Below are 13,906 nucleotides of genomic sequence, written 5' to 3' on the forward strand. Positions count from 1 at the left end.
GGGACCCCTAATTAAAAAAATGACAATCTTTTTTTCCGGTAACATTTCATTTGTTAACATTCTTTTCGTTTAGATCACATAGAACCACAATAAGCTCTCCCTGAAAGCCCAATAGCTGATAACAGAGAACAATGATGATTACAGTAATCATGACATAATTTTGAAATAGTCAATCTCTGAGACAAATTTACCAAATGACTGACATTAATGACTGCTGCACCGAACCTACTCCCGTCACTTGCAGAGTCCCCCGAGGTTCCTGCCTCTTCCCCACCCTTTACAACACGAAACCCCTCTTCGACCAGCTGGACCTACTTGGCATTTCATACACAAATTATGCTGATGACACGCAGCTCCTTGCCCCTCTCACCAGTTCATACGTGCAGGACTCTGCAACCATGAACGCTGCCTACGAGATCATTCAAAATTGGATGGCCTCGCACCGACGTTGTCTCAACGACATTAAAACCAAAATCCTCATCGTCGGCTCAAGCTCCAAACTTCGCAACATGGATCCAGCTTACAAGGAATTCTTCATTTATGGCACCTGCATCATCACAGCCATTGCTGCCAAAACCCTTGATGTCTACCTCAATGCCAACCTCTATCTCTCACGCTAAGTAAATTCAATTGCCTCAGCAGGAGCCGACACTGCCAAATTGCTTCAGGCCAGCAGGCCCTTCCTCTCCACTCCCAACCACCTAACAATATCATCCACAAGGCTTTCTGGGGCCGGGGCTTGCACTATATCCAAATTTCTCTTCAAAAATATCTTCCTTCTTGAGGCCTTCACTCAGCTACCTACAACTTTCTGAGGCTCGGAAGGTTTTCCAGGCAGAGTGTGTGGGGTAGATCTGTCTCCTCTGCAGGTTCCTCCTTCTGGGATGGCCTCCCTGCTCCTCTCAAACTTGAGCCGGACCACCTGAAGTTCCGGAAGTAGATCAAGTCTTTCATTTTCTCCTCTACTTTCTCTCTCTCCCTCCCCTGCTGACCACCTGTCTGCGGCGCCAACTGGTTGCTTGGTTACCCTCAGAGTCCCGCTGGATACCAGGCTCCTCCATGATCAGTCTCCCCTGCACAGCCTGCGGGCCTACAGGGGCTGTAACTTGTCTCGGGAGGATAGCTCAGGGGCAATGTGCACACCTTTCGCCCCAGGCATCCAGCCTTTCAACACTTATTTTCAATGTCCACTTAAAACCTCCATGTAACTCATTAAAAATTAATGCATTACATATTTCAACTATGCAGATGACACCAAAATAATCTACTAATGTACCCTCAAATAAACTGGATCTTAGTGCACACCTCATTCATACATGTCGACTCATGATGAGAAAAAATGTATTAACTCAACACAACCAAAACCAAAAGGGTGATATGCGGGACCACAAGCTCCCATCTCACCAATAACCTTGCCTGAAGATATGGGAATCTGCCCAGAGCTAACTGTAAATATCAAAAACCCCGGGCTCCTGATTGACAGCAGCCTCACACTCAAACCCCAGTTAAAGCCATTGTAAGAAGTTGTTTTTTCCAATTCCAAACTATGCACCACATCATTCTGTCCCTGACCTTCCTGCACAGAACCATGGCAGTCATCACACTGCTAGTGCCTAGATGAGCCTACACCTAAAGCCTCTACCTTCCACTCCCAGAATACCTACTGGACAGATTACAAAGAATCCAAAATGTAGCACATGTCATCCAGTATTTTAAATCCCTTTATTCTTATTGGCTGAACGAATGCAATGGGCTCCTCGTTCCGTGACGATTTAGCCTAATCTATCAGTGATACTGGCCACACACAAACTGCTATGATGCTGATTCTCATTACACCACTAGGTGTCTCCCTGCTATGGAATGGTGCGGATCTCCCATGGTTTCATTGTGCCTTCCACCAAGGCGGTGCATGTAGGAGAAGAGCGTGATGCAGGTGTTCATTCAAGCACACGGGCATTCAAATGCCCAGCACTCTGTGTGATGGGAGTGGTGGTGGCTGTAGGTTATGGCTGCCTTGCTTCTGCAACAGATATGGGAGCAAGGGTTCAAGGTTTCTGCTCGCCAAACAATCCAGCAAGGGCCTCATAAATAGAGTGGTCCAGATCAATTGGTTGCAGTACTCTATAGCCCGATGGCTATCACTTTTTTATTTATTTAAAGTATGTCCATGTACTTGTATGGATAATTCACACAGCAAAGAGTTACATACAGCACACTCGAAAATGGTTTTACCTTTGTGAAACAATTCAGTTTTGACATATGATATGTGAACATTAAAAGAGCTTTCGCCTATCAAAGGCTAGGATTTTAATTTTAATACCAATTCTGAAGAAGTCAAATTGAAGCTCAACAAAAGAAGCAACTGGATATATACTGTCATTGCCATCAAGAGGTTGCAGCGGCTGTGTACATGCATTTAGAAGCTACATTACAGCTGGTTGCGGACAACCTGCCCGAATGATTGTGACTGTAATGTCTCACATTGTATGTCTTTTTATTGTAGTTTTGGTCCTTTATCGTGTTTTGCAATAGGATGTATTTATTTTACTCTGTGTAGCTTTTGTATGTTGTCTTTTATGAAGTCCATGTGCTTCGAAAGAAAGATAATGTCATTCATTATCAAAGGTTTCAGACCGTGGTGCGCCAGGTGTGAGCCTTGTGCATTACTTGGGCCAGGGGGAGAACCGTGTAGCTTGGCAGTATAATGTAAGGCACAAATCTCTGTGCTACTAATTACAATACAGTGCATACTGGCAGGGGACAATGCAGCTCTTTGTTTTTGCATGTATCATCACAAAAGCATCCCTTAACACGAGTAAAATACCATCACTCGGTCCTTGATCATTATTAGTGGCACCAAAATCTAAGGAGTTACTTTTACAAATAATGCTAAAATGGGCCTGAAGAGGAGATAGCGGGCCACTGACTGCAATATGGTAATTCTGAAGAAAAAAAACATGCAGCTTACTACTCTACATGCTAGACTCTAATCAATGATATGTTTAATAATGGCAAGTAATACATTCACTATGAATACAGTTTGCCCAAGATCACAAGTGTATACTGCTCTGCAATCCTTCCTCCGACCCATTGACACAGTAACTGCTTACACACACCCAGGGTATGACAATACTGACACTGCTGGACTCAACCTCTGACATATGACATTTCGGTTTAACTTTCGCTAAATTGTTAGAGTGCCATTTGTAGTTGGTAGTTGGTTTTCAATGTGCCGTTTTGCTCAGTTTTCACTCTACCGCAAACTTGTCTACAATTGACTAGGGAGTTGTATATACTTTTCCTTGACTAAACTTAACTTGCTTTATCAACTGTGATTTATGTGTTGAACTAGATGTGTATAAAATAAATCTATATATTCTCTTTTTAATACAAAGCTTTGGTCAGTGTTTACTTGTGCCATAGTACTGCGATACCTATTGTGTAAACCCTGAATACTGCTCATCTCCCTCTTGAGATAAGTCTGACTGCTTAGCCACAGCTACCAACTAAATCTTTGTGGTACAGAGTGATATCAAAGGGGATTTTTCTTGCTCATACCTGTAGTCTTAATCTTCGGTAGTGCTCCCTAGGGGAACTGCCCAGGATTCTGCCTAACAGTGACTGCACTGCTTTAGCCTTGTCATTCGTCCTCCAGAAGTTGAACAATTAGTTTATTTCATTGTCAAGCCTTATCAAGGAGGGGCGGTCCACAATTGGCAGATTTATTAGGTGGGAGCTAGTCAACAAGGATGAAATTACACAGACCTACCTAATCACGGTGTTGTCTCAGATCAGCATGTGTCTCGGGTATTAGCTAGATGACAAAGGGAAAGTGGAAACCTTTTATCATATGCTAGTTGGGGCTAAACAAACCATGACAAGTAATGCAGAAAAGGGATCCAGGCATAGACTGTCACCGGGATCGGTGATATCCTCGTCAGAGAACGTAGAATCCGATTCACCACCCTCCCCTAACTCCTCACCTTCATCTCTTCTTCCTGTACCCTTCTTTCCTTTACTTCTTGGTCGCTCCTTTTTTTTGTGTAGGTAAGGGCGCCCATGGAAGGAAGCCACCGTGTCACCCAAGAAGGGTACCTGGTGCCTCCTCCCGGGAACGCCGGGAAGGGGAAAAGCCAAGTGGCACAAAAAACCCCTGAGCGACCTGCGTGACTCTCCTAACGAATGAGCTGGTATGCTGGGAAAATGAAGTCGGCTGAAGCTGAACTCCGTGGTAGATAGGTAGATGCTCCGGAGGAAGGTAGTCAGTACGTAGTAAGGAATACCACAAGGGGAACCAAGTCCACAGGTGTAGCACAAAGAGATAAGGCAGTCCTAATACAGGCCAGGATCCTGTACACGGGAGATCAAAGAGGAAGGTATCCGAACAGTAGAATCAGCAATCCAAGAAAACAGGCCGAGGGCTGGTACACAAGGAGGCAGGCAGAAGGAAAAACAGGAAGGGGAAAATAAGGTAAAAGAACGGGAAACAGAGAAGAGCCGGTAGAAGAAGGGTGGCGAGGGGGGAGGAAGGAAAATTAGCAGAAGAAGAAGGGCAGAAGGGAAACAAGGAGTAAGAGAACCGGGACCCGATAGAGATCGGGAAAAAACTGCAACAAGGGCGAGCGAGGGAAGAGAAGGCAAAAGGCAGACAGCACTAACGGAGGAAACCGGAAGCGTTGCAACGCGTACGCAACACGTACGCAACCCGGAAGCTGCTGTATTTAAACTCCGGGCCGCGTCAGCGCGCATACGCATGGGCAGTGCTGCAGGTGGGCGTGACGGGCTACCAGCGTGTGCGGCGGAATAATGTCCGCGCCGCCAGCGGTTCCACAGGCGCCAAGTGCCGCGCAGCATGACATAGACATAGAAGTTGTGTGGACAAGCAAAGGACAGATGTGAATAATATATTACTAGCCACACTTGAAGCGCAAACTAGGGATGTTGTAGAGGTCCATGGAGCTGGGAAATACTATACACAGTGTCATCAAAAGAGGAAAGCTGAGGTAGCAGAGAAGGCATGGGAAGATATGCAAGTAGCAGCTACAGATATACCTTATAGTCACGTCTGACAGGTGATAACCTAATGTCCCCAATACTTGAACAATGCCAGATTAATGTCCCTGAAGAATGCTGGCTTATAGACTTTGCAGAGTTACTCTCTTCACAGCAAGGCCTCTGGCCTTCATCAGGGGACAGATAGCCAAACGGTTTTATTGTGATCCCTGAGGGACACTGAGGGGGATCTTTTGAGCATGTGAAATCAAATAAAGCCCAGCTCTGTTTTAGTATTGTTAAAGGCTTTAAAAAAAAAAAAGAAATCAACTCTTGCTCCAGTTTTGACAATTCTTTTAATGCAAATTTAAGGATAAATAACTAGTTCACATTTTATTGACTATTGCCTGTTATAACTCACATCAAATAAAAACAATGTACAGCTTTTACATGACTAATGATCTATGCCTAATTCATTGTATTTTTCATAAATTGTAACAAATGTTTTATGCATTACAGTTATTTGTAAACCAACAATTCTAATTAAAACAATTCAATTTCTAGCACACAAATTGAAATCTATAAAAAATGTAAATCCCTTTGGATGTAACAATTTCGTCTGTGCTAGCTGCTGCTGCTTGAAGGGAATCCAGCCAATGCTGTCAGACCATCTGGCTGCTATTGTTCTTGCCTACCGGAAATAAAGGTGCCCTTCCTGTGTCCTATATCTGGAAATCTACTATGGGAAGGTGGTACATCTATTATGGGAGAGCGGAATTTCTTCTCTCTCCATCTACGGAAAAAAGCATAGTTTGGCTTGCTTTCAAGAAACATCTTTCGACTGTCTTCTTGGCCTGTCGAAGTTGGATTCAAATTCCAGCATATCTTGTGGTTTTGGTGCTATAAGTGTCATTTTATTTTATTTATTTATTTATTTATTAGCATTTTTAAAGCGTGCAGCAGCCGGTGGGCATTGTGGCACTGTTACAAAAAAGATCATACAAATGAATACACTAGGCATATTTTACCTGCCCTCTGGGATTAAAGCGCTATATAAAAACAATAAATACAATACAATACAATAACCCAGATTGCCAAAGCATCTTTAAAATCTACGGTTGTATGGACAAAGCAGATAATAATAAATGACTTATATTTTCATGTAACACTTCCCTGGAGAGTTGTGCAGTTCTGTAGCACTCTAACTGATGTTGTAATTGGCTAACTTAAAGGCTTTTACTCTAGATAGCGCACACTGCAAAAGGATGATTCAACCTATAGTTATTTTCAGTGGGGGCAGGGGGGGGGGTGACAGATTTCTCTCTGCTAGTGGGAATGAACCAGACATAAAAGTTTCTGCCATAAAAGTAAGTTCTGCTAAACAGTCTCACTTTCAGAGAGTCCTTTGTGTTTTAAAAATTGGCATTAGTGGGTTCGTACCCAGATGAGCACACAGTTGAACTTAATGACATTCATATATAGGACACCACATGCATACTTTCTTCTGGGCATCTGTAATTGCCATGCCTATAATGGTTCTGCCACACAGTACTTTGACACTTTCCCAGGAGAATAGGTTATTCCCCCAAAGGGGCAGTGCGGGAACTACTGCTTCAAAGAAATCTCTGCTGGGAAAATGGTGATATCACACAAAGTAGATATTGACATGGGTTCTTTGCGGTTGGGCAGACAGAAGAGAAATGATAACGGAGAGAGTGTATCCACACTCTTACATTTTCCTAGGTCTCACACACTCTTCCTGTGCCCCTTCCACACTTCCCGAAGGCAAGTGCCCCAAGACTGACATCATCATGCAAAAGACTCTTGTCACATCAGCCAGTATTCGGCTCTTACAGAAGGTTTAAAATTGACCAATCACTGTGACAAGCAAAGGACAGATGTGAAGAATATATTACTAGCCACACTTAAAGCGCAAACTAGGGATGTTGTAGAGATCCATGGAGCTGGGAACTACTATACACAGCGTCATCAAAAGAGGAAAGCTGAGGTAGCAGAGAAGGCATGGGAAGATATGCAAGTAGCAGCTACAGATATACCTTATAGTCACGTCTGACAGGTGATAACCTAATGTCCCCAATACTTGAAAAATGCCAGATTAATGTCCCTGAAGAATGCTGGTTTATAGACTTTGCAGAGTTACTCTCTTCACAGCAAATCCTATGACCTTCATCAAGGGACAGATATCCAAACGGTTTTATTGTGATCCCTGAGGGACACTGAGGGGGATCTTTCAAGCATGTGAAATAAAATGAAGCCCAGCTCTGTTTTAGTATTGGTAAAGGCTTTAAAAAAACTCTGGATCCAGTTTTGACAATTTTTTAATGCAAATTTAAGGATAAATAACTAGTTCACATTGTATTGACTATTGCCTGTTATAACTCACATCAAATAAAAACAATGTATAGCTTTTACATGACTAATGATCTATGCCTAATTGATTGTATTTTTCATAAATTGTAACAAATGTTTTATGCATTACAGTTATTTGTAAACCAACAATTCTAATTAAAACAATTCCATTTCTAGCACACAAACTGAAACCTATAAAAATTGTAAATCCCTTTGCATGTAACAATTTAATCTGTACTTGCAGCTGCTGCTTGAAAGGAATCCAGGCAATGCTGTTAGACCATCTGGCTACTATTGTTCTTGCCTACCGGAAATAAAGGCGACCTTCCTGTGTCCTATATCTAGAAATCTGCTATGGGAGGGTGGTACATCTATTATGGGAGAGTGGAATTTCTTACCTCTCCATCTACGGGGAAAAAGCATAGCTTGGCTTGTTTTCAGGAAACATCTTTCGACTGTCCTAGTGGCCTGTCGATGTTGGATTTAAATTCCTGCATATTTTATGGTTTTGGTGCTCTAAGTATCATTTTATTTATTTATTTACCAATTAGTATTTTTAAAGCGTGCAGCAGCCCGTGGACATCGTGGCGCTGTTCCAAAAAACATCATACAACTAAATACACTAGGCATATTTAACATGCCCTCAGATAACCCAGATAGCCAAAGCATCTTTAAAATCTACGGTTGTATGGACAAAGCAGATAATAATAAATGACTTATATTTTCATGTAACACTTCCTTGGTGAGTTGTGCAGTTCTGTAGCACTCTAACTGATGTTGTAATTGGCTAACTTAAAGGCTTTTGGTCTAGATAGCGCACACTGCAAAAGGATGATTCAACCTATAGTTATTTTCAGTGGGGGCGGGGGGCGGGGGAGGTGACAGATTTCTCTCTGCTAGTGGGAATCTCCCAGACATGTTTTTAAATTTGAGGAGCTCTAAAAAAAAAAAAAAAAAAAGATTCTGCCATAAAAGTAAGATCTGCTAAACAGTCTCACTTTCAGAGAGTCCTTTGTGTTTTAAAAATTGGCATTAGTGGGTTCGTACCCAGATGAGCACACAGTTGAACTTAATGACATTCATATATAGGACACCGCATGCATACTTTCTTCTGGACATCTGTAATTGCCATGCCTATAATGGTTCTGCCACACAGTACTTTGACACTTTCCCAGGAGAATAGGTTATTCCCCCAAAGAGGCAGTGCGGGAACTACTGCTTCAAAAACATCTCTGCTGGTAAAATGGTGATATCACACAAGGTAGATATTGACTGGGGTTCTTTGCTGTTGGGCAGGCAGGAGGGGGTGTTTTGGGAGCTCAGGAGAGAAATTATAACGGAGAGAGTGTATCCACACTCTTACATTTTCCTAGGTCACACACACTCTTCTTGTGCCCCTTCCACACTTCCCGAAGGCAAGTGCACCAAGACTGACATCATCATGCAAAAGACTCTTGTCACATCAGCCAGTATGCGGCCCTTACAGGAGGTTTGAAATTGACCAATCTACAGTGACAAAATGACCCTTAAAAGGGGGTGAGCCCCCAGCCCCTTAATTGAACTAGAAGAAGAAGGACTTTACCTGAACGTCATTGAGGTTTATTTTGCCCAAAGTCCTCAGCCATTGAGGTACTGATAAAGCTTTGGAAGAGGGAGGGACTCGGACTCGCCCAGCAACCACTTCAGAGAACATTTGAAGTGACTTGCTGTTTTGGAAAGCCTGCCTACATGCTGAGGAACTGGTATCCAGGATTCTGCCTACTGGAAGTGGCAGACGTAAACGTGTTCCTGCAAGACTGTCAACCTTCCCGGTAGTAAAAAGGGCAGAAGGCAGACTCCCCTTTTCCTCATCGATCCAGTGCAGGGTCACACCGCACATCAAGGGCCTGCTGCTTGAAAAGCCTAAATGTGGCTTCAACACTAGTCCATAGGACCGTGCCTAAGGGAAGTGGCACACCTGCAAGTGTTTCTTGGCAACATTCCTGCCTGGAAAGGACAGCAGAGGGAATTAACTTTTCTCTGAGACCCTGGACAGAGTCTCACAGCAAGAATCAACAGTGTTGATTTTCACACTCTTTCACTTCAGAGACCTATTGAGTTTTAGAGCATTCACTGACTGCGTGTTTCTCAAGTTCTTTGAGCATTCTGCTGCTGCCACTGTCAAGCCACACTATTGGACCCAGTTGAACCAACTCAATGACTCACAACCGACTCAACCACGCAATAAGTACCTAGAAACCCTGCTTGATGCTGTTGGGCCTCCCACACAATTTATTTATTTATTTGTTTATTTATTTTGCCTTTTGTTAAGCGCACTTAGCCCGGGGGCATCTAGGTGCTGGTTACAAGCATGTTGGTTACAGATCATTTTCATAAGTTGCTTAGAGGTTACAGTTTCCAGGGATTTACAGTGGATATCATATGGTACATTATTGCATTGGTCATACAGAGTGTTACATATCTTGCTTATGGTTACATTCATACAGTGATTTGCTGAAAGGAAGTTGTTGTGGTTCTGCTCCCCAGTCACTTATATTTTAAACTTGAACATTGCTACACAAACAAGCCGGACTGCCCTGGTCTTCATACTCAGAGTGCCTATTCCATCCAAAAGTCTGCACATTTTTGGTATGCTGCTTGTTAGGGCTGTTGGTTAGTGCTTCTAATAGTTTGCATTTTTTACAATTTAGTTAAAGACTCCTATTCTGAACAAAACTTTGACTGGACATGTTCTTTATTTTAGTAGCACACTACTATTGTTGTTTGGGTTCTTCTCTGCTGGCTCACAGCCCCCATAATAAATAATAGCCTACCCTCAGCCTATGCTAGGTTAAAGAGGCCAAAGGGGGAGTACCATTCATGTTGTGCCTGTTTCACCTTTTTAAATGGGATCACTTCTGGTTTAGTAGCAGTGTGGGGATGAGTATCAATTTAGAAACCACTACTCAAGCCTGTACTCCTGCAGAGCAGTAGTCATTTTATCACAATTGGGAACCAAACATTTTTTTTTAAAGTTGCCATGTATTGCTCTATGTAAGACAATGTAGTGAATGAGCCCAACCCTTTAAGGAGGTTTTGGTGGGGTTGTTCCCCACAAGATAGTTTGAAAGAATTTGGTGGGTCCAAATGGTGAATTGCAAAGTACATTTGCTCATACATATGGATAAAAACGTATTATAGTATAGCAGTATATTATAGTAAACATATATCATATAACCTCTACTTAATTGAGAAAATAAAAACTTACTGGAAGCGTTATAACACAGTAGTCACTCAAAAAACGGTGGCTGATGAGAAAAGTGGAAATGAAAAGGGGAGGGTGGCAGGGTAAGAGGGTAGATTGAGCAGAAAAGCAGGCACCATCAATATTACCTTGCTCACGTAGCACTTAAGACTGCCCAGATGCTGCTTCTAAGTGCTAAAAGGCAAGGGCGAGCAGAGGAGAGTTAGAGGGGGCATCTAAGTTTATTTGTTGTTATTAGGTTATGGGGAGAAAGTGCCATCAGTTGTTACTTGGTAATGGGAGTGGAAGGTAGAGTCTGAGTTTCTGATAGTTCTGGTGCCAACCTTCAAAGTGACCTCAGGCACAACATATCGCATTCCATACCATTCCCCTCTCCAAACACCAAGCCAGAGGGGCACGATGGCGAGCCAACCACCCTAAGACCACTCCTCCCCTGAACCCCACCACCAACCAGCCAAGGATAACCATGCCCGCTCCGCTCACTATCATACCAGGGACATCCTGCCCTGCAACCATCCACCCCCGCCTTACCCACAAACCCCCGCCTCCTTCCACCACCGACCACACCCCTTCCCCTCCCTAAAAACTGCACGCCTAGCCCTAGCAAGAACTGAAGCCGCATCCCTCTTGCCCTCCGACCCCCCTACCCTCTCTCACACTCCAATCGCAACAAAGAAACTGAAGAGGAAACGTGCCTGGTCCCCCTCAATCTCTTGACTCTCTTCGCCTCCCCTGTCTCGATCCACCTCCGCTTTTCCCAAATCACCTCCTTCTCCCATGGCTTCACCCTTCCTCAAACCCCTCTGCCTCGACTTCTCATCAACCGCATCTGAATCTCCTAACCGCCCACAACCCACCTTCAAATCCGCCGAGCCAAACCCGATCATTCTAACACACGCAACCACCCAATCCTGCCAAAGCGCTCCAATTTTTCAGCGCACTCACTATTCCCAAAAACCATCCCTCATACTACCACGCTCCCTCTCCAGCTTCCACTCTCTCCACCACCACCCCCTTCCACTCCAGCTCCGAGGCCAACCTCGCCTGCCGATGTGAACTGCATCCTATTTAATGCCCGATCCGTAGCAAAAAACAAACACTGCATCTTTGACTTCCTCGCCTCTGACAAACCAGACCTGGTCTTCATCACCGAAACTTGGTTCTCTGACGACTTCGCCCCAATCGCCAACAAAGCCTTTCCCCCTGAGTACTCCCTCATCCCACTGAACCGTCCATCTAGAGGAGGGGGAGTAGCATTCATCTTCAAGTCTCTCTTCCGCGCCTCAATCATCGACAACCAACCTTCCATTCCTTCCTGCGAATCTCTCCTCGTTAAACTATCCCTCTCCCCGTCGCTCTCACATAGCTTCCTAATAATCTATAGACCCCCTGGCTACGATAGACAATTCACAAACAACCTCTGTGACTCTATTGCCACCCTTCAACTAAACCATCCCAACGTCCCCTTCTTGGAGACTTCAACATATGGCTCGACATCCCCACCAATCCTATGGCACACTCTCTGGTTGACGGTTTAGACGCGATTAACCTCCAAACCCACATAAATGGCCTGACGCACTATAAAGGACACACTCTTGATGCCGTCTTTAGCTCCAAAACCCGGATTCATTTGAACCCACCCATCCCTATCATCTGGTCTGATCACTTCATTCTCTCCTTCACCATTCGCTCACCCGACTCCCTTCCCGTACTTGAAACTCAACCTCCGAATCTACGCAAATGCTGGAAAAAACTAATAATCGTGCCGGACCTAGCCGACGCACTCCTCCAGTCTCCACCACCTGCTTGCCAACTCAATAAACAACTAACCCCTGACGCCTTTGACTCGTGGCTCAAAGCATCTCTAATGCGGCTCACCCCCCCTTGCAAACCATAAACCCTCAGTGGCCCTTTCCCCAGATGGTTCACTCCGAAGTTGAAGACCACTAAACAACTATATAAATACCTTGAACGCAAATGGCAGAAAGACAAAACCGAGGAGAGCAGGGCCACCTTGGCCCGACACCTCTTTCAATACAAGGCTGAAATCCGGAAAGCAAAAAAAGCCCACTACAACGCCCGAATCCTAAACTGCAAAAATGCAAGCAAAGAACTCCACAAAATCATTGCCGAATTCACCAAACCGGCTTGCACCACGACCATCCTGACCCCCTCACAATCACTGTGCGACTCACTCTCCCTCCATGTTTACACCACGGCTCTCGAAAGAACAAATACTCTAGCCATCAAACTAGCTCTCTTACATCCACCAGACAATACTCCCTCCTTACCGTCCAGTCCATCGGCTGCGACCAATACACAACCAACATTCGAATCCTTTAGTCCAATATCTCCAGAGCAATTTCTCAAACTTCTATCTGCCCGCAAACCATCAGGCTCTCCGCTAGACCCTTGCCCAGCCACAACCCTCAAAGAAATTTTCGCCTCCACCTGCGCAGGAGAACACGCAAGATCCATCATAAATGCCTCCCTATCCTCTGGCATCTTTCCCGATGCATTCAAAACGATTCACGTCAAACCCCTAATTAAAAAACCTTTGCTCGACCCTCTCGAGCCCAAAAACTACCGCCCCATCTCAAACACCAGATTCCTTGCCAAACTCATTGACCGAACCGCCTACTCCCAACTAAATGCCTTTGTCGAAGACAACAACCTTCTTGATCCCGCACAATCAGGTTTCAGAGCCCGTCACGGAACTGAAACCACCCTAACCTCAATCTGGGATGACCTTAAAATGACAGCAGACTCCGCGGGATGCGCCGCTCTAATCCTTCTTGACCTATCCGCCGCCTTTGACACAAACAATCACTTAATCCTCCTAGACCGCCTCCACTCCCTAGGAATTCGTGGAACTGCTCTGAAATGGATAGCCTCATTCCTCAAAGATAGGTATCAAATAACGATACTCTCCACCTATTCCTCCCAAGCCCGACCAGTCGACACGGGAGTACCACAAGGAGCATGCCTATCCGCCCTCCTATTCAATCTCTACTTGATCACCCTCCCACCATAAATTAGTTCACACAACATCCTGTGCTACAACTACGCCGACGACACTCAACTAATTCTAAAACTCCTGAACGCAAAACCCAACTCCCGACCTGACGTGGCATCCTGCCTCCTTGACATTGAACTCTGGATGTCCCAAAGCCACCTCTTGTTAAACCCCTCCAAAACGGAAATCATGATATGTGGCAACTCAGAACTTCTTCCGCACCCGCTTCCCTGGCCATCTGCCATGGGCAACTCGCCATCCCCCTCCAACTCGGTGAAGAATCT

Source organism: Ambystoma mexicanum, chromosome 7p (assembly GCF_040938575.1).
Source record: "Ambystoma mexicanum isolate Mex_15411 chromosome 7p, UKY_AmexF1_1, whole genome shotgun sequence".
Taxonomy (NCBI): domain Eukaryota; kingdom Metazoa; phylum Chordata; class Amphibia; order Caudata; family Ambystomatidae; genus Ambystoma; species Ambystoma mexicanum.